Source organism: Hippocampus bargibanti, linkage group LG13, assembly GCF_051943395.1.
Source record: "Hippocampus bargibanti isolate YZ-2025 linkage group LG13, ASM5194339v1, whole genome shotgun sequence".
NCBI lineage: Eukaryota > Metazoa > Chordata > Actinopteri > Syngnathiformes > Syngnathidae > Hippocampus > Hippocampus bargibanti.
The window spans coordinates 18,175,734-18,202,713 of NC_142746.1; the positions used below are offsets into that span (position 1 = coordinate 18,175,734).

Sequence of the window (26,980 nt, forward strand, 5' to 3'; positions counted from 1 at the left end):
GACGATTCCTGACGTCACGTCACGGAAGGAACGCCCCTGACCGAGAAAGCGACACACAATGCATTTTGCGGTACTTTGTATGGTCTGAAAACTTCGTGTTGATTGCAAAATTAGAAGGAAAACACATAAATAACACAATGGTGAATCGTGTGTTGCAACAAGACAACGATTTGATATTCGCTGACACAAATTTCCCAGCAGACAAATCAGCCCATTTCCAACGGAGCTTGGGCGCCATCTTCTGTATTTTCTGGGACGCTACACATCAGTCCTGATGCCTCAAAATGACCCGTAAGAACTTCTTTAATCGATTGCAAACATGTGTACTTTCCTCTTCAGAACTATTTGAATCATATTCATAACTGGATGAGTAACAAGAAAGCATCTTCTCCGAATCTGAAGCCATTGTTTTGATTCTTCAGCAAGGCAAGACATCTTGGCGTGACGTCACGAACTGGGGGCGGGACTTTCTGAAAAGGCCCAATTCGCAGCTTAATTTTTTTGCAATTTTAGCACACTTTAAGTCATTTTTATTGGTGTTTTGCATTTGACTAAAAATATCAGCCTGCGTGTTTTGGGTATTTTAGATGCTAGAAAACGTTTTTCTGATGTCAGTTAGGAAACAAAAAAATGGTGTCGGTTGTCCTTTACGGGAAGACGGCTGTGTGTCTTGGGGAGGAGTTTCGAATGAGAGTCTCACAAGAGGCCGCGCTCAAACTGGACCGCTGAACCCCCTTCAGAGCGCCTAACAAGGCAGATGAGAAGGCCGCTTATGGGATCATGTTACATTTGCACTTTGTCCAGCCTCCAGATCAAAAGACAATCCAAATTTGAGGGGCTTTACCAATAAAAAGTGAGTGTTCCTTGATAGACACAGATGTTGCGGGTAAGGCAGACCAGAGGAAAGGACATCGGTCCGTCTGTCCGTCTCTTTGTCGAAAAGTGAGCCTCCGTGTGGAAAAGCAACCCTGGGCTGGCTCCCCATGATGCATAACCGTGAAGGATTAGAACGCACAAAGCAGCAGACTGTTTGGTGGAGCACTAAAATATGCTCCTCTGGGACTCATTGAAAAATGATTGCCGATTAAGTGTTTGAAGTCTGCCAAAGACGTGCGTTTTCAGTGGCGCGCTGATGAAATTCTATCTTTCCCGCTTGCGCGGACAATTTTCTCTCTCTTTCTTCCGCAAACTGTGCTCTGATGTGCGCTCTCTTGTCCTGCCTGCAGTTTGAGGTTGCCAAACTCATTTCACCTCTTGGACCCCGGCTAGACTGAGAGCCAGACAACCTACGGTGATAAGACTGAATTAAGAAGCTCTTCTCCAGCGGGAATGTTATTATCCATCTTGAGAGACTCATTGATTTCCATAGCAGAACAACAGGTGAGCTTGTAGTAAACAACTTGCCGTCTATCTAAATAGCGAGTAACGCGGCATCTGAAAATGTTTTTAAATTCCATTTGATCATTGATATGTTGGGGGGGGTGTCCTCGCAACTTTATTTAGAGCACAACGTTTGTTCTCAAGACAATCTGACTAAAGGTGAAAGGTTGGATGGCGACCTTCTGTGGCCACCTACGATAAATTCCTTATATGGCGCTTGGACGCCTTCTTCTACCCTTCTGGCGGCTTTTGGGTGCAACACGAGGTCCCCAGACCAAACAAGTACAGCAAAATAAATTGACGTGATGGAAGGACCGCTAGAATGCGTCTTTTTTACGGTCAGGGGCGGTCCTTTAGTGACGTCATGTACGGACTCGTCATCAACTGGAAAACAAGACTTCCTGAATATTCAGCGCGAGTCTTAAAATGTAAAATATAGCTATATACGGTGGAATCTTTGTAAAATTCGCTCAGTAGAAGTCATTTGAAGCCATTTTACAAATTATGGACACAACTTGTCCGGAGACGTCGGTTGTCCTTTAAAGCATGCAAAAAGTTCATTTTTATCATATCTTAATCTCGACTGGCAAATTATTAAACTAATCTGTAGTCTGACTTTAACTGGGGTCACTTGAAGTCATTCTGCACAGACATATGGAACTGCACTTCCTCTGATTAATTGCGCCCTGAGATGACAACATTCTCTAAAGAGAGCTTGAGGAAATAATTTGTGTGAGAGACAATGTGGACATCGGGAGTGATGACAAACACAGTTTAGTGATTTTCCCAACTCGCATGTCAACTCGCTACAACGGCAGCTTTGAAACTGTAGCGCCCCTCGATCTATTATTGCGTTCCAGCCATTTGTTTTCATTATTGCATCAAAGAGGACTTTGGTCAAGCGGCGGCCATTTTCCCCCATGTACTGAGGCCTACGGAACAAATGTGACTTTTGAGTCACGGCGAGGTTATGCAAACAATGGGGAATTTGTAGTTGAATAAAGGGTTAAACTCACATTCTTATGTTACTGCCTAAACAAGAGGAGCAGCTGCTTGAGTGCCAAAAGTAATTCGCTTTCCTCTACTCTGGTTATGAATATTCTTATAAGGCGTAAACTCATTTTAAGGCAATGTCATCAAGCCGCATTGTCCCGCATAATGTGATAGTACTTGAAAGTGGTGTTGGTAAACAAAGCTAAAGACTTGTTCGGGATCTGTAAATGCAACTGAGCTGCTTCCGAGAGAAGCCGAAGGGCGAGAGGTGACGGGCAAAACACACCCCGGCGACACAGGTGGAGGTAAACTGAGAGTCGTACCACCCAAGGGGGAGCATGAACTTGAGACCTGTCCCTCACCGTCCTGTGAAGGTGGAGGTCAGCGCGTTTTAGATGCTCCAATCAGGCGCAAGGAACAGGCCCCTTCTTCCCCGGAATGAAATAAAGCCACCGACCGGTCGGGTCAGTCTCAATTAGGACTCATAAAATCTAATCGAAAGCTCAAAAGCGGACCTGCGGTAGTCGGGAGAGAACAGGGTATCTTTGTGCAGGTAGAGGTATCACTTGAGCGTTAAAAACAGACACGCCTTTATCTCTGTAGTTTTCCCTCATTCCGTTTTGATAAACGGGGAACCCTAAATGTTAGCGTCAGGGTGGATTTTCCCCAGAAAAACAATAAACCTTATGATACAAATACCAAAATCAGAATCATTTTGATTTGCCAAGTGTGTAGAACATACAAGGAATTTGTCTTCGGTAGAACACCCTGCCTGAGAGTAGTCGCTGGATAAGGTGGTGGGCAGGGTGCAAAGGGTCCAGTTGGATTTTCCCAGCCCTTGTCTTGGTCTGTGCAAGTCCTCGAGATTGGGACTATAAACGGAGCAGTTTAAGAGCAGAAGCCACCATTTCTGCCACTTCTTACTCAGTTCATATGAAATATCAATCAAAAATAATTTCTGTTCCGATAATTGAAAATGTAAGAAAAAAACATTTGCAGTGTACCACTACATTTGTTCGCACTTGTAATTTAGGACTAACTTTACGAACTTGACAACATCCTTCATATGTCTCAATTCATCATAGAAGTCTGCTAATCAGAATCAGAAAACCTTTATTCGTCCCACAATGGGGAAATTTGCAGTCCACAGCAGCAATTTGAAAGAGGATGGGGTGGCGGGGGGGGTTGAAAGGATAGAAAACAAGATATTCTAAGCATAGTACAATAAAATAAAAAATGTCAATAGACTAAGATGTATACTGTAAATGTGCAAACCCCTTTCAAAAAAAAACTGTACATCGTGCAAGTATCAAGAAAGGCATATTGATATATGTCGCTGTATTGAATCAACCCATATTTCCATATTTTTTTCACATGTGATTATTGAGAATTGCAAAGCCTGACAGCAGTCGGTAGGAACGAGCGGCGGTACCTCTCCTTCTAGCAGCATGGTTGTAACAGTAACAGTCTCTGGCTGAAGGAGCTACCCAGTGCTGTCAGGGTGGGCAGGAGGGGGTGGGAGGGGCTGTCCATCATAGCTTTTAGTTTAATGCACATATTGCAACTTTATTTTACTTTTACTGTGTCTTTTTTTTCTCCTCCCATATTCACATTCTGAGTGCTCCTTTCTGCCAAAATCCAAAACCAATTGTGCCAACTCATATTCACTCATTTCCAATGCCGTAAATGTCAGCATCGAGCCACTTCCACAACAGACGTGACTTTTTTTTTTTTTTTTAATCTTGCAAAGACATCATAATATGGCAATAAGCCCAGAGGTCGTTTGCTTTCCAGCAGCATCTCTATCAAAAGCAGGTTTATTGTTTGTTTTTGAAATCCAGTAATTAAGGCAGCCGCAAATTTGTATTTCTGTTGTCTGAGGCCTAGGGCCAGGATTAACAGCATTTAGCATTGTAGAATGAAACCCGCCTCCGTTAAATAGGCTAGATAAAACAAAACCAACGAAGAAAAAAAAAAAGATGAGTTTATGTGTTGAATTTTTTTGGGGGGAACAAAGCCTTTCTGACACACGTATGTAATTCTTCCCCAGTGAATCAATCAATCATCCACACGCTCTGAGTCACTGTTAAAATGAATAACACGACTTGATGTAATGAATTATCACTTCGTGGCAGTGCAAATTTCAACATGGTGCTATGTAGGCGCATGTTTTGACGAAGAAAAAAAATGTTGTATAAATGTTTAATAAGTAACATTTATGTTTTCAGTGCGTCATGGCTCACCACCGACATAAATCACGCTTCGGGAAGTGAAACAACGTCAGCGACACCTGCATGTGGATTTTGTCTTTGACACCAAAAGCTAAGAAAAAAAAAAGGATAGCAAAAGGTATTTGGAACGGCCACAGATCTTTGACACTCATTACCCCAGCTATTACACGAATACGTCAAGCATGAACATATTTCTCATTTTTTCAGAACAAAGAGTTACATTATGGCCAAAGAATCCAAAGATGCACACAAGGACCGCGGTCCCCGAGGCAGCACCCGTGGGTGACAACTCAACTGGTGGGCTTATTACGCTTGCTTGTCAAGCTTTGCCACTCAACCTCTTGCTTAATAAAGTGACATGATTTGAGCTGTCAGCGGCAATGACCTGAGAGGAAGTTTTCTATTCAGACGCCGCCGGTGAAGGCAGATCAAGGTGATAAACCGGATTTTTTGAGCAGGTAATGAGTCATTTTAAGGGATTCGTCATTTTGGGCTCAAGCTGACGCACTGATAGCCGCGCTGATCGTATCGACTCCAAATTATAGCCTGCGAAAATATCAACTTTACAGGTTTCACTGATGTGACAGTAAAAGAGATTTGAGCGGGAGATTAGGACGCTTAGGACGCCTCATCTCGCAGCTTGTAAATCACAAACAACTTCTCTGCAAGTTTTCCAACTTTTTTTTTTGTTCCTGCACAGTCTAAGAGAAAAGGAAACAATTACTCGCATTCTTTCTGCTGCGCTAACCACCGACGGCAATACGGAGAGTTAAATATTTGACCTGGAACAACGCAAACGACAGCGTCGTGAGGAAGTCCGTCCCAGTTCGCCGCAAGAGACAACGCTTCTTCCGCTTGATTGTATTCTAAAACAATTTTTCCCGCAACTAATCGTGAAAAAAAAAACTTAGTTTCAAGTCTTTTCATTGTTGTTGTTACTTCATGGTTTGAATAGCACTTCCATTTATGTTAGATACGCTGCTAAATATTCTTCCATTTCACAGGTGTCAAAGTTAAGGCCCAGGGGCCAAATCTGGCCCAACACATCATTTTATTCGGCCCACGAAAGCAAATCAAGCATGTCATGTGCAATGATGCTTGCTAAATTCTCAACCAAAATTTCAAATTATCCTATATAAACCACAATAACAGTCATTTTTTTATTTCACATTTCAAACTAGTTCTTATTTATATTTAACTCATTCACTGCCATTCACAAATGTATTCAGGAATTGAAAATATGACATTGAGTGCCATTCCTGAATTTGTTCGGATTTTGTATTTTTCTTGCTTGGGTGCCGATAAAGCGCTGGCCAGATGTCTGGAAATGTTTTTTTCCCTTCCACAAGGGGGCAGCATGTCCCTTTTTTCCCGTGTTAGTGCTTTATTCCAGTTTCATCTGTTGTTAAAGCGCTATATAAACCAATATACGTATTTGTATTGCATTGTATTTTGGACAGCTGCCCTCATTTCAAACTCATATAACTTCAGATAATTTAGGAAACAACTCTTTTTTTTTCTGATGAAAGATGATCGTGTAAGGTTTCTTATGCTGTAGTGAATGTTTATGTAGTCCTAAAACTAAATATTCTGTGGGTCCTGGAATTCGAGTGACAATGACAAAAACCCTGGCGCTGGAGTGGACACATTTTTGCACCTCTGGCAGTGAATGAATTTATTTATGATTTTGTATTTAAATATAGTTTGATGTTTAACTGATGACGTTGTAAATACAGGAAACTTGTGTGTTGATTCTTAGCACCATTTTTGGGGTATCTTTTTCTTTGGTATCTTTTTATGCTCCTATAATGCGTGTAGTGATACACTTGAATTTCCAAATTCTAAAGGTAAATTTCTCCTCTGCAAATATTGGTTCAAAATCAAAGTTTTGTCTTTGTGCCAACGCTACCAGAAGTAACAAAGTGTTCCCTCAGTGTGAGCACTTGTTGAGTCAAGTCGTTTCAAGTCCTGTCAAAGGAATTGCAACTATTATATTGTCTTTCACCACACCAAAGAAGACATATAATTAGGAGATATTTCCAAAAAGGATTTATGGTTATTACTGTCATCTCCTAGTTGAATTTGTTAGATTTGGATGATACTGTAGTTACATTCTGAACGATACGCCGAAAATAATCGTGGATTATTGTTTCCGGAAACCATAACAGGGACTGTATTTTTCGGTGTATAAGGCGGACCCCCAATTAATGGTGTCTTTTCAAACTTTTTCCATATATAAGACTGGACTATAAGGCGCACCTTCAATGAATGAGAATAGTTTTCCAAATATAATATAGAAATATATACGTTTTCCAAATGTAAGGCGCACCACATTATAAGGCGCTACAGTAGTGGTTGGTGTTACGCACGACTTCTTCTACAGGGGGAAATGGAGTCAGTGGCTCCTTAAAGTAGTTGCAAGACCTGTTGTGGCTCAATATTACTTCACATATAAGGCGCAGGGTCATCCTTTGAAGAAAATTAAGGTTTTTGGGTGCGCCTTATACATCGGTAAAAACGGTACTTATATGACTGTGATTTGAACATTCATTTTTTTTTAATCCCTTGTATATTCTTCCACCTAAGGTTATTTTCTGCTCCACTGCAAATCCTAATTGATGGAGCTCAATCTCAACTTTACATTACATGGGCAGATGACATCAATTGATATTGACATATTTTGCATGGTTCTTTCAGGCCAAATGTTGTATTGCCAGCCTCATGATAACAATTATTATTGTAATTCCAAAACGTTAGGGTTGACTTAGCTTGGTGGAAAAGGCGCGAGTAATTATTGAATTGTGACAGGGTGATTGTGTTGCTGCTTTGGAACATTTCAGGTTGACATAGTTTGGGAGACAACAGTCAGACAATAAATACAGTGATACCTAGGCTTACGAACTTAATTGGTTCCCAGACAGAGTGTTTAAGGCGAAAAGTGTATATCCCAAAAATTAATTCCCCAGAGGAAACCATTAAAATAACAATAATCCGTTCCCATTTGCTCAACAAAACATAATTTTCAACTTTCTAATTTTCTAAGCCTGAAAACTACACAAAATATACCTTATTTTATGTATAATAAATGTGCACTGGTATTATAATTAAAGAAATAAACTGTACTATATGATAAAGTCGTTTTATTTATCTTTGTGATGGTCGTTGATGGCTTGATGGAATGGAGTGGCCGGTTTCCTCTGCATTAAACACTTGATGAGGAACGAAACCTTCTTCTTTCACCATCTTGAGGAATGAATCACCCTTGTAGGTGCTTTCTCTGTGATAATTTTATCTAGTTCCTCATCAATTATGTTCTGTTTCGCTGGGTTGATAGCTTTTTGCATCAAGTGTACAGATGGCTTGTGCGGGGGTGTTTGTGGATTGATGGGATATTTTAACCTTGCAGTCTACTCTGCCTTTGAACTATAAAAGTTGAAAGTCTCACTGTCGTCTGCCTGTCTCTTTAATGTTTAAACCACCTCCCCTCACTGCTGCGTTCTTGACCGATCACGTGGCTTTAACCGAAGACTGGGGGCGGGGAATAGACGCCAAAAACAGTCGGCTGCCATTTTGTTGTTAGAAGAACGGGCTCGTTCGCGAACGACACATCACTCATTGAGGCAGCTCCGTAAATTTAACGTTCGTAAACTGAAAAGTTCGTACGCCAAGGGGTTCATAAACTGAGATATCACTGTAATGTAATGTAACATATCACTGTGATAAATGGCAGACTTTCTTTCGCTTCTCACCCCCAAAGGTCACTCTTGGCAATCAACTTGGAATTGCTTAATTCATGCAATCTCGTCCGTGATCTTTATTTTTTTGGTATTATACATCTCATGGAACAATGAAAGTTTGAACAAAATTCTGTACTTGCGGTTTATGGATCAACATCTGTTTTTGTCCACATTGAGAAGTGATTTCCCCTACCCCCATTATAAATATTCCAGTGAAAGAAAGAAACGGCTTCATAATGCCAAGAGTAACCATTGCCAGGGTAAAGAGAAGTTAATCTATCCATTTTTCTTCCACTTGGCATTATTGCCGTCATCAGGTAACAGGAGCGTACCCCAAATGATTTTGGGCGAGATCCTTGGGAGCAATATCCTGGACTGTTTGCCTGCCAGTCACTAAACAGACATATAACCATTCAAACATTCCCACGTCTGAGCAATGTGGTGTCTTCAAGCACCGTATTTCCCAGTGTACAAGGTGCACCGGAGTATAAGGCGCACCCCCAATGTATGATGTATCTTTGCGCGCCAGACTATGAGATGTACCTTCAATGAATAAAAAACAGTTTTCCAAATACAATATATAAATAGAAACACGTTTTCCAAATATAAGGCACACCACATTATAAGGCGCTAGAGTATAGGCTGGGGTTACGCACTACTTCTTCTACGGGGGAAATTAAGTCAATGGCTGCTCACAGTATTGCGAGACCTGCTACTTCACATATATACCTGCATATAAGGCACAGGGTCATCTTTTGAAGAAAATCCAAGCTTTTGGGTGTGCCTTATACACCGCAAAATTCGGTAACATACTACTTCACATTCAGAGTGACGATCTTCATAGTATCGATAGGTTCTTCGTGGTGTGAATGTGAGTCGTTTCACTTCATATAACTTCTGGTGTAAATTGTGCTTCTCTTTGAACATTTTTTGCCGCCCCTTTATGAGGCACTAAATGTCACAATAGAAAAACAGAGACCATACACACATATATGGCAATATTTATGTAACTTTCGAAATGTATTCATTCTGATTCAACAGAATAGAGTTACTACTCCATGTTTGAGGATGGCAGATAATAACAAAATCAAGTTTCCTCCCCAAAAACTACTGATTGAGTAATAGTTGTTCTTTCACGATTCATTTTAGGCATCAGACCCTGCCGGTTTCGTGGTACTCATTCTCCAGGCTTGCACAGGAGCCTCCCCAAGGGAGGACAAAACCTACCTTAAAACTGGCGCCTGAAACCCTCCACTACCTTCCTTCAGACGTTTACGAATAAAAACACCTGTCATGGTCGCTGATTTATTTGACCCTCAACGGCCACGATGGGCGTGCACAGAAGAAGTTGGCAGGTTGGGGGTTAAAGACGGAATACCTCCAACTCCACAGCCCCGGAGGCCTGGAAGTCAACGCCCCCACTGTAAAGCACTTACCACTCACTTCGTTCTGCTTCTTATTTGACTGCTTTCTTTATTTGCACAGTAAAAACAGCCTAATCATTCCCATTTATCACCAGGAGCTCATAAAGCGCCTGAAGGATGGAATAGTCACTTCTTTGGCAGGTGTGTGCATGACTGGGTGGGGTAGGGGAGTGCCCCAGACTATGACATCACATCCTGAAGTCCAGCTGCCTCAGAGTAAGCAACGCCCAGTCTGATACCAGGCAGGCCCGGCACATGGCCACCATGTCATTGAGCAGCGATAACGGATTATAGCATGTTTCCTCGCATCTGTCCGATGGATTGAGATGATCAGAGAAGGTACAGGGCAGGATCGTGTCCAAGAACCTAACTAGCGCAGAATTATTCAGGAACAGGAAATTAAAAAATTCCTCCAATGCCGATCCACCACTAAAAGCAATTCTTATGCAATCTTTCTTGCCCCCTGTCTGAACCTTCAGTCATTGGGGGTTTTCTGTTTATGGGCCAGATCAAGTTTGTCTGTTTTCCATACTTTGGAGATCAAAAGTCTACACAGTCTGTTCAAATGTTTGGGATGGGAAATAATGAGACTAAGATAAGTTCTTTAAAAACCTTTTCTGCTGTTAATATGGCATACAGTACAACCGTACATTACCTATGCCGCGGCCTGGAGAGAGTAATGTAACGTCAATCTCTTTTCGTCAATTGAATGCTACAGCTTCGTGTTTGCTTTCAACATTTAGCTTGTAGTAAACGTGCACATTCCAACATGACATCCCTGATCCACTGCTGAAAAGGATGCTTTGATCCTCTCCTCTTTCATCTAGAACTGCTTCATGTCACAAAGAGGATACAGCAAGTGATGAAGAATGAATGACTCTGTGTCTTTGTTTTGTCATGTTATTTTTTGTCTAGTTTTTTGTTTTGTTTTTTTGACTTTCCAGCAGCTCTTGTATTTTTTTTTCTACTTCTTTCTTTCCTTTCCTCTTCCTTTCATAACTTTGCTGCTATGTGACTTCCGGGTAGAGTAAACGCTGGTGCGAATGGCTGCCGCTGCTAACCCGCACAAGAAAAAGTTCTGGTCCCGTGACTGTGAAGTGTCCTTGAGAGTTTTGAAAGGCGCTTAGAAATTAAATGTATTATTATTATTATTATTATTATTATTATTATTATTATTATTATTATTATTATTATTATTATTATTATTATTATTATTATTATTCAACATTTACATGGAAGTAGACAGCTCTGCATGGTTAAGCAGAAAGCCAAAACATGTGATTCCACCCTGTACAATTTCTACATTTAACAGATGATTCTGATTCTGATTTCCAGTACATAATTCCTGCTTATAACCGCTGCAGAGGTTGAAGTTATACATACAGTAAATTACGTCTCTTCATTCTGGATATAATGTATCTGCCGTTGGTATCCAGTACCATTTTCAACATATAGTACTGCATTAAGGCTGCAACTTGCACGGTTGACTGAAATGTTCTGCGCAACAAACGTTCTTCATCTGTCGCAGACTTGAAAGTAGTGTTTCTCCATGAACCAAATCAGACTTAGGGAAATTATTACATGGCGAAATGACCTCGGTGTGCTTTTATGTGGGCAATATTCCAAATTCTGTGGCCGCATGACACAACCCTCCTTAAAGCGGTTAAAGTTAAAGCGGTCATTGTGAAAGTGTAAGCAGCTGTGAACAGAATCCGAACACGAATATCAAACTGTGACCGTTCGCAGAGGTTGACCCTAAACCCGCATGTAAAATATTAACAAACGACGGAAGAATTACAGGTGTATTACTTAAAATTTGAGCGACATGTGGGAACGGTTAACGCGGCACCACTAATATGTCCTTATGGGCTTCTGCTATTAACAGGCTCTCGGTGTCAGGAAGGCAGGGGTGCGGGGTGACGGAGACCAGTCAAGCCTATTTGTCCAAGACCTCAGCGCACCTTTAAACGCTGCATGAGGATGTCCATGTTTCAAAAGAATCACTCCTCCTCCAAACCTTGTCGCTGGGATCACGTACATGCCCCATCAGTCTTCTTCTTGACCAGATCGGGGTCAGATTGCATTGGCAAGTAGTTCATTTGTTTTTAAGACACTTGGGTTGCTCAAGTGGAACCATGTTTGTGTACCGATTTTTCTTGTAATCGTGTTTTGAAATGAAGGTATTAATATTTTATTTGTCTGACCCCAAGAAATGAAGTGATGTTTATATAGAGCTCACTGGATAAAAGATTAACACTGGAAGTGTCCATGTAGTGTGTGTGTGTTCATGACTCTTTGGGGACAAAAGTCAGTTTACACAATCACATCACTGGAACTTCTTGCTGTGTAGAGAATAAAAGTAAAAATCCGGTGGCGGGCCGTGCATGTCACTCTTAGGCCTTCAGTAGTGCTACGTCTGAAATACTCCACAGCTGCAAGTGTGGTGTGATTTACTACACGTCCACTCCAGGATATCGTTGGTCAGGAAATAACTCGTGACTTGAAGAAACTTAGGAAATACTGTTGAATTTTTACGATGAAGGTATGGATTCATGAAAACCTCATAAAAGTGCAATATTATTTGCTATTTTTGCTAGCTTCGGAGCTGTCCAACCTTAATAATGTCCATCTATTCTGGAAAAGTCCGTCTTGAAAATGGCTTTAACAGTATATCTGCAATCAAATCCATTTTTCTCCTCCTTCAGCCATTGTGGGTTGGCAACCGCTATTAAATCGACGCAAAAATGTCATGTCTTATGCAGCTCGCTACAAATACTGTGTGCTATCTCTGGCCAGTATGCTCTTATCACTCGTGGCTAGTGATACTATGATTGGCCACTGACAAGCCAATCATGTGACAAGCCAATCATAATTTGTGAAAACCTTGATGTTTCCAGCGCCTTCCAGCAGGTCTTGGGTTGCCAACTCGAACTGTGATTGGTTAAAGCATCTTCTTCACCGCCCTCCAGGGCCCGCAGAACTGATTGTGAAGGCGTCCAGGTATATTTCTGACCCTAGTAACAAATGCTGGCTGAAATGTGATTGGCTAAATGCTTTAATACAAAAACACACATCTGGAAGCAGCAAAACAGGGGGAAATCAATGATAGACAATTTGGAATTATTTAATAGGTATTCATGGACAAACTATAATTCACATTAGTCTGTGATTCAGATATTTTTAGGCCAGCAGAGAAGGCCTTGCAGGCCCTGACTGCCCACCACTGTAAAAATCATACTAGACGAGAACTCTCCTCCTTCATATCTGTTTTACAACATATTTTCAACCTGTGTGTATTCATGTTCATTTTTCTGTCAACGACGTTGCAAATTCCACTCATAGTTTTACGTCTGAGCTTTCCTTTTACGGTCTAAAGCAAAATGGTGACATCACCAGAGGCTATGATTGCTTTTTCTCCCTGTCCAAAGTTGCTCTCAGCCCACTGTGACATCAGATGTTCCTCTCAGGAATAGGTTAGCAAATGTTTATTGCATATTTATTTACTCGTGCTGTAGACCAGATGCGACAACGTCACCGTTTCTCCAGTCAAACCAAAGTGTAACCAAAGTGTAACGCTCTCTCTCCTTTCCACTGTTTTTTTGGCCTCCACATTCTCGAGCGAAGCTTTTCCAACAGCTGCTTCCTCGAGGCGTCTAACTGGCAGGTAGAGCAATGCAGTTGCTTCATAAAAGCTTATTTACTGGAAATAGCTACTGATGAGTACGGCGCGAGTCAAATACATGCGACAACGAGGGCTGATCTTCGTCTTGCTTCGTTTCTGTCTGTGCTAAGTAAGCAGTGTTAAGTCACACGGGTGGCACAAAAAAAATCTATTCCAGCAGTCTATTTAATGTTTTTTTTTCCAAAGCGAAGCCACGTTTAGCCCTGTCATGTACATTACATCAACCTTTAATTCTGCTGCCTCCTACAACAATCATGTGGAGGAATTGTCAAGGAAAATCTCAGTATACACACCATGGTGGTAAACGTGTGTGTATATGTGTGTCTAAACTCACACAGCTATTTTTCCCTCTCTGTCAGAAACGTAGAGTGTGAGTTGTATTTGAAAGGTGGTAAAGCGGCTGAGGCTCTTTAATTTCCCCCCCTCTTCACTGGCATGAAGGATGGTTCAAAGGGTGACTCTCTGACAGTGCATGTGATCGCTCCACCGTCCTTTATCTGCCTCCCCACATTAGCACGTAAATGAGGCTGCACTTTGGGTTTCGGCAGCTGAAGCGTGCTCAGTGTAAACAGGAGTTGTACTGTTATCATTATTGGACAGATTTCCGACACCCTAACACCTTGCTTTCATTAACATTCAAAAAGGATGGGATTTTTGACACGGCCTCTGTTTATACAGATTCGGAATACTTTGCTGGAGGGATTGTATACATAATACCGTCACGAGTGAGTGGAGTTATTGGCAACCTCAGCACAGCATTAAAGCTCACCCAGTAATTATGGGTCTACCATTACTTGTTTTAGATACATAAATACATACATACACACAGACAAAGAAATGGATGGATGGATGGATGGATGGATGGATGGATGGATGGATGGATGGATGGATGGATGGATGGATGGATGACAAATTCAATTTGTCCACAGCAAAAAAAAAAGCCACAATGCTCTACAACAAAGAGCATACAGTGATACCTCAGCTCAGGAACTTAATTGGTTCCCAGAAAGTGTGTGTAAGGCGAAAAGTTCGTCTGCCAAACATTTATTTCCCATAAGAAACAATTAAAAATGAAAATAATCCGTTCCCAGTTCCCCACAAAACATAGTTTTCTCCTAAATAAGCCTGAAAACTACCAAAAATATACCTCTTTTTTGTATAATAAATGTGCTATTGTATTGTAATTAAAGAAATAAACTGTACTATATAATAAAGTCATTTACCTTTGTGATGGTCGATGTAGTTGTTGATATCCGAGTGAAGTTGCCGTGCTTTCTCTGCGATAATACCCTCATTCACACGGTCCCCTACTAGCTGCTTTTCGTTAATCCAAATCAACAGAAGTTTTTCAACCTCTTCTATTGCCTGAGACCGTTGCTTAGACAACACAGAAACAACCTTAGCCACACGTAGCAATGGTCAATTTAGCGTCCTGGTACTGGGACGTTACGTCACACAAACGCACACCTTGTTCGTGTTTCTCGATGATCTCCTTCTTCTGCTCGACCATAATTTTCTTTTGTGTCCTCTTCGGCTTAAAGAGAACAAATGTACTCCACTCGATAACAAACCACGTCTGCACTCAAAGAAAGGTGGAGACGAAAACTAGTCCGCCAGCCACCTGTTCGACCGTGTGGTTTGGTGTTCATCCTCCATAAACTATTCTGCTTTGTGGTTTAGTTCGTATGCCAAGATTATATTCTTATGAATTTAATGTTCGTAAGGCGAAAAGTTCGTGAGAGCTGAAGCGTTCGTAAGACGAGGTATCACTGTACGTCCAATGCTATGTTTTAAGTATGTGACTCATCTCGGTGTGTTTGTCGTAGTGCGTTCTCAGGCCGACAGTGGGGTGACTGCATTGGGGTCCTGAAACTCCATTGTGATTCGAACGGAGCTTATCACATGGGAGTGAAACTGGCAGGCTCTTAAAAGGTATTATGCGTGCTCCCGTTCGCCTTTCCCTCTGTCTGACAGGAGCCCTTGGGATGAAAGGGAAAAGCTGTGGAAAAAGAGACATCGCTTCCCGACATGGCAATGTCTTTGTTTCTATTCTCTCCATCCCAAGTCTCCCCAGGAATCCTAATTCCCACCATTCACGTACCTATCGCCAGATAAAAGCAGGAAGGGTTGGTGGTGGTGGATGTAGGGGGGGATAGGGGCTCCTCAATTCAGACAGCTTGTAACCAGTCTAGTTGAGGGGGTGCGACACAAAGCTCTTGAGTGAGAGAAGGTTTGGAACATAGATCTCCACTCGCTTTGAACATGGTCGATGAAATTCTCCCAAATGGCTTTTTTTTTTTTTTTTTTACACGAGCTGATCCAAAGTCTTCCATTAGCCCATGAGAAGCGGTTTGTCATCACAACATCGCATCACATAGGGACTCTATCGTCAATCTGGAGAATCCTCCTCAAAAAACGAGAGCGACCTGTCAGCACTCAACTCCACAGCCCTCTCTTCCCTCATTATTTGGATTTCTTGAAACCACCCTTATTAAAGCTGTTCTCCTTTTCAGGGTGAGGGGGGTGTCCAAGTTCAGCCCGATGCCAAGCCTGGCAGCTGATGTGCTTAATGCGGGTGCTTGGCATTCGAATGAGGGATACCAGTCTCTGGGGAGTGGGAGGTGTTAACTTCTAATGGCTTTCTCTGCCACGGTCCTGACATCTGCGGGGGGCTCGCGGCAAAGAGAGTGAGGCCCTTTTTTTAAAAAATTAATGGAGTCGAATGCATCTCGCAGCAAAAAAAAAAAGAGGGCCGGATTAATCAGCACATTAAGGGCTAGCTCCGGATTGGAAATAATTATTGGAGCTGACAAGGTGCAGAGATGCCAGCCAGCGTCGGCTCCTTTCAGGAATGCATTTTAAATAGCAGTTTAAAAAGCCTTCAGATGTTGGCATTATCTTGCGTGACCAAATTAGGAGCAAATGAGAAAAGTTTATCTGGCGTTTTGGACTATTGAAAGAGCTTAGGCTTTATAAATTATACAGTGTGGTTCTTGTGTGTGACATTGTGTGTCTCTTTATGCGGGTGAGGATATCTTTCCTGCAAATGTACGTGACGGAATTGGTGGCAGGGGGGGCGCGGGGGGGTACAGGTTTCAGATTAAAAGTGGGTGGTTTGTTTTTTTTGTATTTTTTTTCGACAAAACTTAAAGGGGGATTAATTTCTATGGATGCTTGAAACCATCATACTATTTGCGCAAATGAAGAGCTGCGTGTCTTAACAACCTGAAAGAGGAAGACACTAAACTGATTACCGCTGACCACCCGTGAAAAGCATGACGAGGGGGTGATTTAATAAGCGCCATGATTTTTTTTTTCTACTTTCACGAATAATCCTCTCTTTTTTTTTTCCCCGAACAAGTGATTGGACCGTGTTATAGTCATTATTTATATACAGTACATTTTACACAGCAATTCGCCTTTGATCTTTGTAAAATTGTGGTGAATACATGATGAAAAAGCAACTTTTTAATTTTAAAAATCTGACATTATGATGAGAGAGGAAAATGATCCGATTGAATGTTTCCCTGAAGCTTCTAAAATGTTGTCAAAATGTTGAGTGGCATTCAGATACGTCAACACATTTTACAAATGCAATGCAAAAATGAATAATTTGACCTTATAAATATTTTTGTTGTACTCATACACATGTAAATTCTTGTACTCAATCACAGTGTACATGTGGAAAGTCGTTAAGATTGCACAACTGTCCATGTTTTTATGTTCCTGTTGTGTTTATTATTTTGCTTTGTGTTGACTATTATGCGAAGCGCTTTGTTACAGATGCAGCTGTTGTGTAGAATTTGTTGTATTTTATTGCATTTATTAACATTTATTTGTCTATACAAGTTTTATACAAGTATTTCCATCATGTTATGCAATGCACCGCATTATAAGGCGCACCTTCAACGGATGACATGTTTTAAAACTGTTCGGGTCATTAGTAATGAAGCAGGAATCTAAAGTAAAAACAAAAAAAAAATATTTCATCTTTGGGACGGCACAAAATGTAACTGCCTGACCCCCAGAGGAGTAAAAGCCAAGAGAGGGGAGAGAAAAAAGCTGGAGGGGCTGATTTGGGAGAGCTTTTATAAGGATGGACAGGATGTGACATGATGACAGGAAGTCCGAGAAAATAAAATGATGTGTAAGGAAATAGAAAAAATGTTAGAAATGTGTTCGTATTGTCCTCACAAAAACTCCATATATAAAGCAAACTGAATTATAGGGCTGATGGTTAGGTTTTAAAGAATTTGAATGCTTTTAGGTGCGCCTTATAGTGCGGAAAATACGGTCGATACATAAACTGTCTTTCATACTTAATAATGGTTTATTCGCCTTGCCTTTTTAGCATAAACCTTACCTGTAAGAGCAAAACATTGACATCGGATAAATCTGATATGGTCTACTGGAATATAGATTAATTTATTGTTTGTGTTTGTTCAAAATCTAAATAACCCCCCCCCAAAAATCCATAATCGATTATTTCATCTATCCCTTATTAAAGAAAGTTTTTACAAGTGTGTGAAGTTAGTCATTCTGCATGAAACAGACTTCGCACTGCCCTGAAAACAAACAATAGAAATCATATGGAACCGACGATTAGCCCTCATAATGTTAACATTGTTATGGTTGGGGGGGGATGGCAGCGCTTTTGAAGGGGCCGGTGGACATCAATGGGACACGGCTTGGAATTCCAAATGTTTGCCTGAACTGTTTGATCTTTAGACCACCTCCATCAGATATGTCACCCTTGGATAGAGATCTGCATGATAGCTGTTAGCCCTCCCTTTTAACTGGAGCAGCTCTCCAGGTAGGAACAACATGGTGGCTGGACAACTGGAAGCGGTGAGTGACTGCAATCTTCTTTACGATCTCCGTTGCACTGAAATGAAAGAATCCCAAAGTAATCCCTGCATTATGTTGTCTCGAATGCCATCCGCGACCGTGTCATTTCACAAGGCCTGACTAAAGGCAAACCTCACAACGCGGGTGGGTACGTCGATTCAATCATGTTTATGATTCGCCAGATTTGTCAGGTGCAAAAGACCATTGAACGATTCAACAGGGTTGAGGGAAACGATACTCTTATACAAGCAGTCACATTGAAAGAATAATAGCAAAGCCGCCATCGTGATTAGCTTGAAATTTGACTCTTATAGCATGATGCGGCTTATCACCAATTGACACAGGTTGTATTATCCAGCGGTTATGTCCTGATTGGCGTTTCCTTGATATAATACAGTTGGTTGTAGTTTGTATGGAAACTTGAGGAAAGATTCAATTCTGGTTGAGTTCACTTTCCACGTGAAAGTTCTATGAGTCCATTGACGTTCGACTTGAATCTGGACCACCCTCCCAAAAGCCAAGAAAGAACAAGGCCGAAACCGATAGTTTCAGATGTCAGGGCTGTACCCCAACAGTCTTCCTGAATGCCGTGAAAACTCGCCTTGTCAGAGACATCGTCTTGACCAAGTCATGATTGATCATTGGAAAGATCTATTAAACCAAAATTGGACACTAGCAAAATATACGAGACAAGTTGAGAGGATTAAAGAGGTTGAATCCACCTCTTATAAGTGTTGAGAAATAAAATGGAAGCCCTCACAGATCCTAAGATCTCAAGCTAGCTACAAACCGGGTGGTTGCCAATGTAGCCGCGCGACGTGGATATGCCAGTGTCATGAAAGTTCGGTCAGTTATTTCCTGGCTAATGGTACCCTCTAGTGGACTTGTAGAATAACACCACACTTTTTTTTTCAATCTGGGTTGATTCAGAGGTAGCACTACTGAAGGCCTAGCGATGAAATCCATGGCCCGCCACTGGAGTAAAGTCTGTGTGGAAGTTTGTAAGAAAAAATATTCAATACACCTTGACCAGGTTGTTCAATTGTTTGCCACAGTTCTCCAACTTCCAACTGATTGAATTTTATACGAGACAAGTTGAGAGGACTAAAGAGGTTGAATCCACCTCTTATAAGAGTGTCGAGAAATAAAATGGAAGCCCTCACAGATCCTAAGATCTCAAGCTAGCTACAAACCGGGTGGTTGCCAATGTAGCCGCGCGACGTGGATATGCCAGTGTCATGAAAGTTCGGTCAGTTATTTCCTGGCTAATGGTACCCTCTAGTGGACTTGTAGAATAACACCACACTTTTTTTTCAATCTGGGTTGATTCAGAGGTAGCACTACTGAAGGCCTAGCGATGAAATCCATGGCCCGCCACTGGAGTAAAGTCTGTGTGGAAGTTTGTAAGAAAAAATATTCAATACACCTTGACCAGGTTGTTCAATTGTTTGCCACAGTTCTCCAACTTCCAACTGATTGAATTTTAAAACTAATCAACCAATAGGATCAACTATTCTTTAAATCCATTTTATTTAAAAAATAAGTCAATGGCTTTTCCAACAAGATTCTGTGATCTCCCCAACATCCTGCATTTAAACTATCTTGATAACACTTGGACAAAAAGAAGATCAAAGGTCACGGGCTGGCACCGCGTCCACTGTGCGGTTGCTAGCGGGACGGCGTGGCAGCGGTGGAAAGCGGAGACTGAGGGCAGCTGCTGTTGAGTTAATGAGCGAGGAGGGCACCGGGCCCCCCGCCGCTACTTGTTGCCACTTAATGGCCCCACTAATCCCTGCGGAGGCAATGGTTGTACGCACAATTGCTTTGCCCTCCATGTGGTAATATATCCCGGTGGCTGGTTCTCACACCCAACAACGGCGCTCCACAATTGAGAGATGCGGCCGAGAAGAAAGGCCGAGCCGCCTCATTATTTGTTCTTCAGTCTAAAACTTTCTTTGAATGTTGTTTTTTTTTTTACTTTTTTACAAACACCACCTTTCATCATAAGGCAGAAAGGTCCAAAGGCTGTAAAGTTGAGCCCATTAATCTTCTTTTTTAACCAGTTAATGGCTTGATATCTATCTATCTATCTATCTATCTATCTATCTATCTATCTATCTATCTATCTATCTATCGAGCTATCTATCGAGCTAGCTATCTAGCTAGCTGTCTAGCTAGCTCTCTAGCTAGCTATCGAGCTAGCTATTGCGTTAGCTATCTATCTATCTATCTATCTATCTATCTATCTATCTATCTATCTATCTATCTATCTAGCTAGCTATCGAGCTAGCTATCGCGTTAGCTATCTATCTATCTATCTATCTATCTATCTATCTATCTATCTATCTATCTATCTATCTATCTATCGAGCTAGCTATCGAGTTAGCTATTGAGCTAGCTATCTATCTAGCTATCGAGCTAGCTATTGTGCTAGCTAGCTATCTAGCTAGCTATCGAGCTTGCTATCTATCTATCTATCTATCTATCTATCTATCTATCTATCTATCTATCTATCTATCTATCTATTTATCTATCTATCTATCGAGCTATCTATCGAGCTAGCTATCGAGTTAGCTATCGAGCTAGCTATCGAGCTAGCTATTTAGCTAGCTATTTAGCTAACTATCGAGCTAGCTATCGAGCTTGCTATCGAGCTATCTATCTATCTATCTATATTTTTTGAAAGACTCATTTCAGGCATTTATTTTTAATAATTCATATTTGTCAGGGTTGTACACACCACCACTTTTTTGCATGTGTGTCAATTTACTATAATTGTGTTGTCCAGGGTCTCTAATGAAAAAATGGACTACATCCCTGAGTGAGGATATCATTTTGTCTTTGGTGTACTATGTTGGTTATCTTATTGTACTACGTCGCACGGAATAGGAGCCGCTAAGACACGCTCGCACGCTGAACATTTTGTTTCAATTTGTTGTGAAATAACTCTGCTATTACGTGTGGTTCAAATGTTAACATTCAGCAGTTTGGGGTTGTAGACTAAACACGAATGGAAACGCTCTCAGGACTCGTAGAATTAGTCTAACTTTCTGACAGTGTCAATCAAAAATAAGTATAATTTTCATTGTAGGATTTTGGATGCAGTTGTTGTAATTCGCCTCATTAGATTGTGTAAATGTTGCGGTTTGTGTGTGTATGCCAGCATTTCCAAGTGCTTGGCCTTCAGCCTTGTAAGCGCAGGAGGGCATCGGAAAGGTGATTGGAAAGTATTAAAATTCAAACCACAGTCTAAAAACATTCCTCATTTGAGTGTGATGATGATGATGATGATGATGATGGTGTCAGATTGTGTCATGGGGTCCTGTCAGGTAACGGGGCTACAAAAGAAATATCAACGTCAGCATTTATCATTTATAAACCTTCTCAATATGTCACTGGATCCGCCAATATATTAAAGGACAACCGACATCACTTTTTGGTTTCCTAACTGACATCAGAAAAACGTTTTATAGCATCTAAAATACCCAAAACACGCAGTATTATATTTTTATTCAAATGCAAAACACTAATAAAAATGACTTAAACTGTCCAAAATCTGCAAAAAATTGAGCTGCGAATTGTGCATTTTCTGAAAGTCCCGCCCCCAGTTCGTGACGTCACGCCAAGACGCCTTGCATTGCTCTAGAATCAAAACAATGGCTTCAGATTCGGAGAATATGCTTTCTTGTTACATATCCAGTTATGAATATGATTCAAATAGTTCTGAAGAGGAAAGCATACATGTTTGCAATCGATTAAAGAATTTATTCCGTGTCATTTTTAGGCAACATTCGGGGGAAATGTCTCACCCAAAAAGAGGCAGAAAATGGCCACCGGGCTCCTGTGAGTAATGAATCAGCCCGTTTCCACAGGCTGATAAATTCCTTATATGGAGCTTAGACGCCCTCTTCTGGCGCAACACGAGGTTTTCAGACCAAACAAGCATTCACGTGATGGAAGGACTGCTACAATGTGTCCTTTTTTAAGGTCAGGGGCGTTCCTTCAGTGACGTCATGTACAGACTCGTCCCCAACTCAAAAACAAGCACGAGTTCAGCACGAGTCTTAAAAAATAAAATATTGCTATATGCGGTGGAATATTTGTAAAATACGCTCAGTAGAAGTCATTTGAAGCCATTTTACAAATTATGGACACAACTTGTCCGGAGACGTCGGTTGTCCTTTCAGCTAAGATAAGAGACAACAAGGAAAACCCAAAAATATCATTGGTAAATTTCCGTACATTTCCATTAACAGATAAAAATGCTTTCAGGACACCAAATCAATCCATCTTTATACAAGGTGGTGAATGTATATGATGAGCCACAAGTGAAAAGTGAGGCTTTCTCTGCCATTCCCCTCATCATCCTTGATAAATGAAGCAGCGCTATAGAAAGGCCTCTTTTAGTGAGCTGTAACTTTTGGCAGCCCCTTGCAGGTGTGGGTGATCTTTCATCCTCCCCCCTTCCACCTCCTCCTCCCCAGCTTCCACGTCCTATCTCTGGCCTCTATCATAAGTGAACCTACCGCCCCAGGTTCAGATTAACTCAGCTCTGGCCCCTTTCTACTTCCACTCACTCGTCATCTGCAATAAGGGAAATTAGGGCTAGTTTAGCGGATTTTACGGCAGCACTCAACCATGCCCCAGATTGTTTGTTGATTGCCCCGCGCTCACTATATTATTATTATTATTATTATTATTATTATTATTATTATTATTATTATTATTATTATTATTATTATTACAACAGTCAGACAATAAATACAGTGATACCTTGGCTTATGAACTTAATTGGTTCCCAGACAGTGTGTCTAACGCGAAAAGTGTGTATCCCAAAAATGTATTCCCCAGAGGAAACCATTAAAACGAGAATAATCCGTTCCCAGGTGCACAACAAAACATAATTTTCTACTTTCTAATTTTCTAAGCCTTAAAACTACTCAAAAACTACTTTATTGTTTGTATAATAAATGTGCTGTGGTATCATAATTAAAGAAATAAACTGTACGATATAATAAAGTCGTTTTATTTACCTTTGTGATAGTCGTTGATGGCTTGATGGAATGGAGTGACCGGTTTCATCAGCATTAAACACTTGATGAGGAACGAAACCTTCTTCTTTCACCATCTTGAGGAATGATCCCTTGTAGGTGCTTTCTCCGCGATCATTTTACCTTGTTCCTCATCACATGTATAGCTTTATCCATGGTCATATTCGTCTTCTTTAAGTCATGCTTTTCATGTTCCGGGTCACTTGCCACAGAAGAGAATTCAGGCCAACCTGACGATAAATTTGATTTACCTGAGTGTTTTTGGAGATTTGGTTTAAAAAAAAAATAAATAAGAGCAACTATAATGTGATTTTCTCCATCAACATAAACTGTTTTAACGTGACTTAAAAGTTGAAAAGAGGAGGAAAAAGTCATGATTTACATTTTGATATGGCTCCAGACAATATTTCAAGAGTTATTTCTTTGACCTGTTTTAAGTAATAACTCTCATTCCAATTACGTTTGATCTAACTTTGTGGCACAACCCTTAAAAACGCCCGTGCATGGGTGAGACCTATCATTTGTCTCTCTTGTCAGTTTCCTGTTTTCCCGAGCGACTCCTCTGACCTCGCTGTCGGGCTTGCCTGCCCTGAAGAGCACTTTCGCTTTCCTCATTCTGCACGGGGGAGGGGGGGGGGGGATTGAGAGCGTACAAGGATGAGAGGAGTTGGAGACGTGTGGGGAGTTCTAACTTAATCTGACCCGTTGCTCAGGTCAGTGAGCTGCTTACCAGGTCTATCCAAACATGGGGGCTTGTTTTGCTAAAGCTGTGGAAAGAAGAAGTACCCTCTTAAATCAATGCTTTACTGAGAGCTGTGCACATGCAAGGTTGTTATGCGTGAAACCGCAGGAGGCCGAGTTGGCACATAACCAGCGCCGTGCTCCTCTCCTTCGTACTCCCCTTAAACATGAAGGCGAAGAAAAAAGAAAGCCTCTGTATGTGGCCAAAATGTTTTTTTATAGCCCGTAGCTTTTCTGCTTATAGCTTTAAAGCTTGTACCTTGCTTCAATTCACCTACAAATTACTGCAGGGTTTTCATTCACTGTAGACTTTTTTTTTTATTACACCAGAGAATTTTTTTCAGCTGTGTGTGTTTATCTTCTTTGTTTTGACATATCCACACCCTTCCCCGTAGAACCATGAAAATAAAATATTTGTTCTCTTCATTGTTGTGTCTATTCAAAATATTTATAGATAAATAGAGAGAAAAACAACTGAAAATTGTAATGTAATTATCGGGATATAAATATTTGGAAAAACAACAACTGCGTTGTAGATTGGATAATGTAGCATTTTGTGTTGTGGTTAAATGAAGCAAACAACGTACAGAAACAAAAATCCTTATCTACTTGAGAGCTGGGATTTATAACTTGTTTTTGCTGTCTATTGATTGTCTATTAGCTATCTATTAGCTAGCTAGCTAGATAGATTGCTAGCTATTAGCTAGCTAGATTGCTCGCTATTAGTTACAGTATTAGTTACAGTATATAGCTAGCTATTAGTTACTCTATGTAGCAAGTTATTAGTTATATAGTTAGCTAGCTAGGTAGCTATTAGCTATCTATTGATGATAATAATAATAATATGTTTCATTTCTATGCGCCTTTCAAAACTCTCAAGGTCACTTTACAGTCGCAGGATACGTTTTTCTGTGGGGGAGCAGCCACATGCGCCAGCGTTCACTCAACCTGGAATAACTCAAATAGATAGAAAGTTAGCTAGCTAATTGATAACTAATAGAAAGCTAGTTAGACCTATGTTGCCATCAAATCACAACATCGAAGAATTCTCACCCAATTTACCCTGCCAAAACATTTCTAGCTCCTCCCTCCGCTGGAGAAAATCCACTTTACGCCAATGGGCATTGACATGCTAACAGTTAGCATGAGCATCTATTCGCTAGCATGCTATCTATTTGTGTTACTTTCGGGTTGAGTAAACGGTAATGCTGCCGCTGCTCACCCACGGAAATACTTGTGACTGTAAAGTGACCTTGAGAGTTTTGAAAGGCACTTATAAATGAAATGTATTATTATTATTATTATTAGTAGTAGTAGTAGTTGAAGTATTATTATTATTATTATTATTATTATTATTATTATTATAAATAAGTAAATAAGTAAAAATGCAGCTAATAGCTAGCTAGAATGCAGCTAATAGCTAGCTAGATAGCTAGCTATCTATTAGCCGTATCTTATCAATCCATCTTGCTAGCTAACTATAAGCTATATAGCTACCTAGTTAGCTGTCTAGCTAGCTATCTAGCTATCTATTAGCCATATATTAGCAAGCACCGAGATAGCTTGCTATCTATTTGTGTTACTTCCGGGTTAAGTAGACGCTAATGCTGCCGCTGCTCACCCACAGAAAAACTTATCCTGTGACTGTAAAGTGACCTTGAGAGTTTTGAAAGGCGCTTATAATTGAAATGTATTATTATTATTATTATTAGTAGTAGTAGTAGTAGTAGTAGTAGTAATAGTAGTTGAAGTATTATTATTATTATTATTATAAATAAGTAAATAAATAAGTAAAAATGCAGCTAATAGCTAGCTAGATAGCTAGCTATCTATTAGCCGTATCTTATCAATCTATCTTGCTAGCTAACTATAAGCTATATAGCTACCTAGTTAGCTGTCTAGCTAGCTATCTAGCTATCCATTAGCCATATATTAGCAAGCAACGAGATAGCTTGCTATCTATTTGTGTTACTTCCGGGTTAAGTAGACGCTAATGCTGCCGCTGCTCACCCACAGAAAAACTTATCCTGTGACTGTAAAGTGACCTTGAGAGTTTTGAAAGGCGCTTATAATTGAAATGTATTATTATTATTATTAGTAGTAGTAGTAGTAGTAGTAGTAGTAGTAGTAGTAGTAGTAGTAGTAGTAATAGTAGTTGAAGTATTATTATTATTATTATTATTATTATTATTATTATTATTATTATAAATAAGTAAATAAATAAATAAGTAAAAATGCAGCTAATAGCTAGCTAGATAGCTAGCTATCTATTAGCCGTATCTTATCAATCCATCTTGCTAGCTAACTATAAGCTATATAGCTACCTAGTTAGCTGTCTAGCTAGCTATCTAGCTATCTATTAGCCATATATTAGCAAGCACCGAGATAGCTTGCTATCTATTTGTGTTACTTCCGGGTTAAGTAGACGCTAATGCTGCCGCTGCTCACCCACAGAAAAACTTATCCTGTGACTGTAAAGTGACCTTGAGAGTTTTGAAAGGCGCTTATAATTGAAATGTATTATTATTATTATTATTATTAGTAGTAGTAGTAGTAGTAGTAGTAATAGTAGTTGAAGTATTATTATTATTATTATTATAAATAAGTAAAAATGCAGCTAATAGCTAGCTAGATAGCTAGCTATCTATTAGCCGTATCTTATCAATCTATCTTGCTAGCTAACTATAAGCTATATAGCTACCTAGTTAGCTGTCTAGCTAGCTATCTAGCTATCTATTAGCCATATATTAGCAAGCACCGAGATAGCTTGCTATCTATTTGTGTTACTTCTGGGTTAAGTAGACGCTAATGCTGCCGCTGCTCACCCACAGAAAAACTTATCCTGTGACTGTAAAGTGACCTTGAGAGTTTTGAAAGGCGCTTATAAATGAAA

At 40.4% G+C, this 26,980-nt stretch overlaps 1 long non-coding RNA gene across 3 annotated transcripts; it reads left to right on the plus strand.

Annotated features, from left to right (window-relative positions):
- The first annotated feature begins 743 nt into the window (after window positions 1–743).
- LOC148889593 (uncharacterized) lies at window positions 744–17,898 on the plus strand. Of its 3 annotated transcripts, XR_016116958.1 has the most exons (6): window positions 744–853; window positions 1,227–1,380; window positions 4,602–4,722; window positions 4,812–4,901; window positions 5,013–5,062; window positions 9,491–9,627. It is a non-coding gene; the product is annotated as an uncharacterized LOC148889593 (long non-coding RNA). The 3 variants fall into 3 exon arrangements; XR_016116957.1 differs by lacking the exon at window positions 9,491–9,627 and adding an exon at window positions 11,651–17,898 and having other exon boundaries at window positions 4,812–5,062; XR_016116956.1 differs by having other exon boundaries at window positions 4,812–5,062.
- The last annotated feature ends 9,082 nt before the right edge of the window (window positions 17,899–26,980 follow it).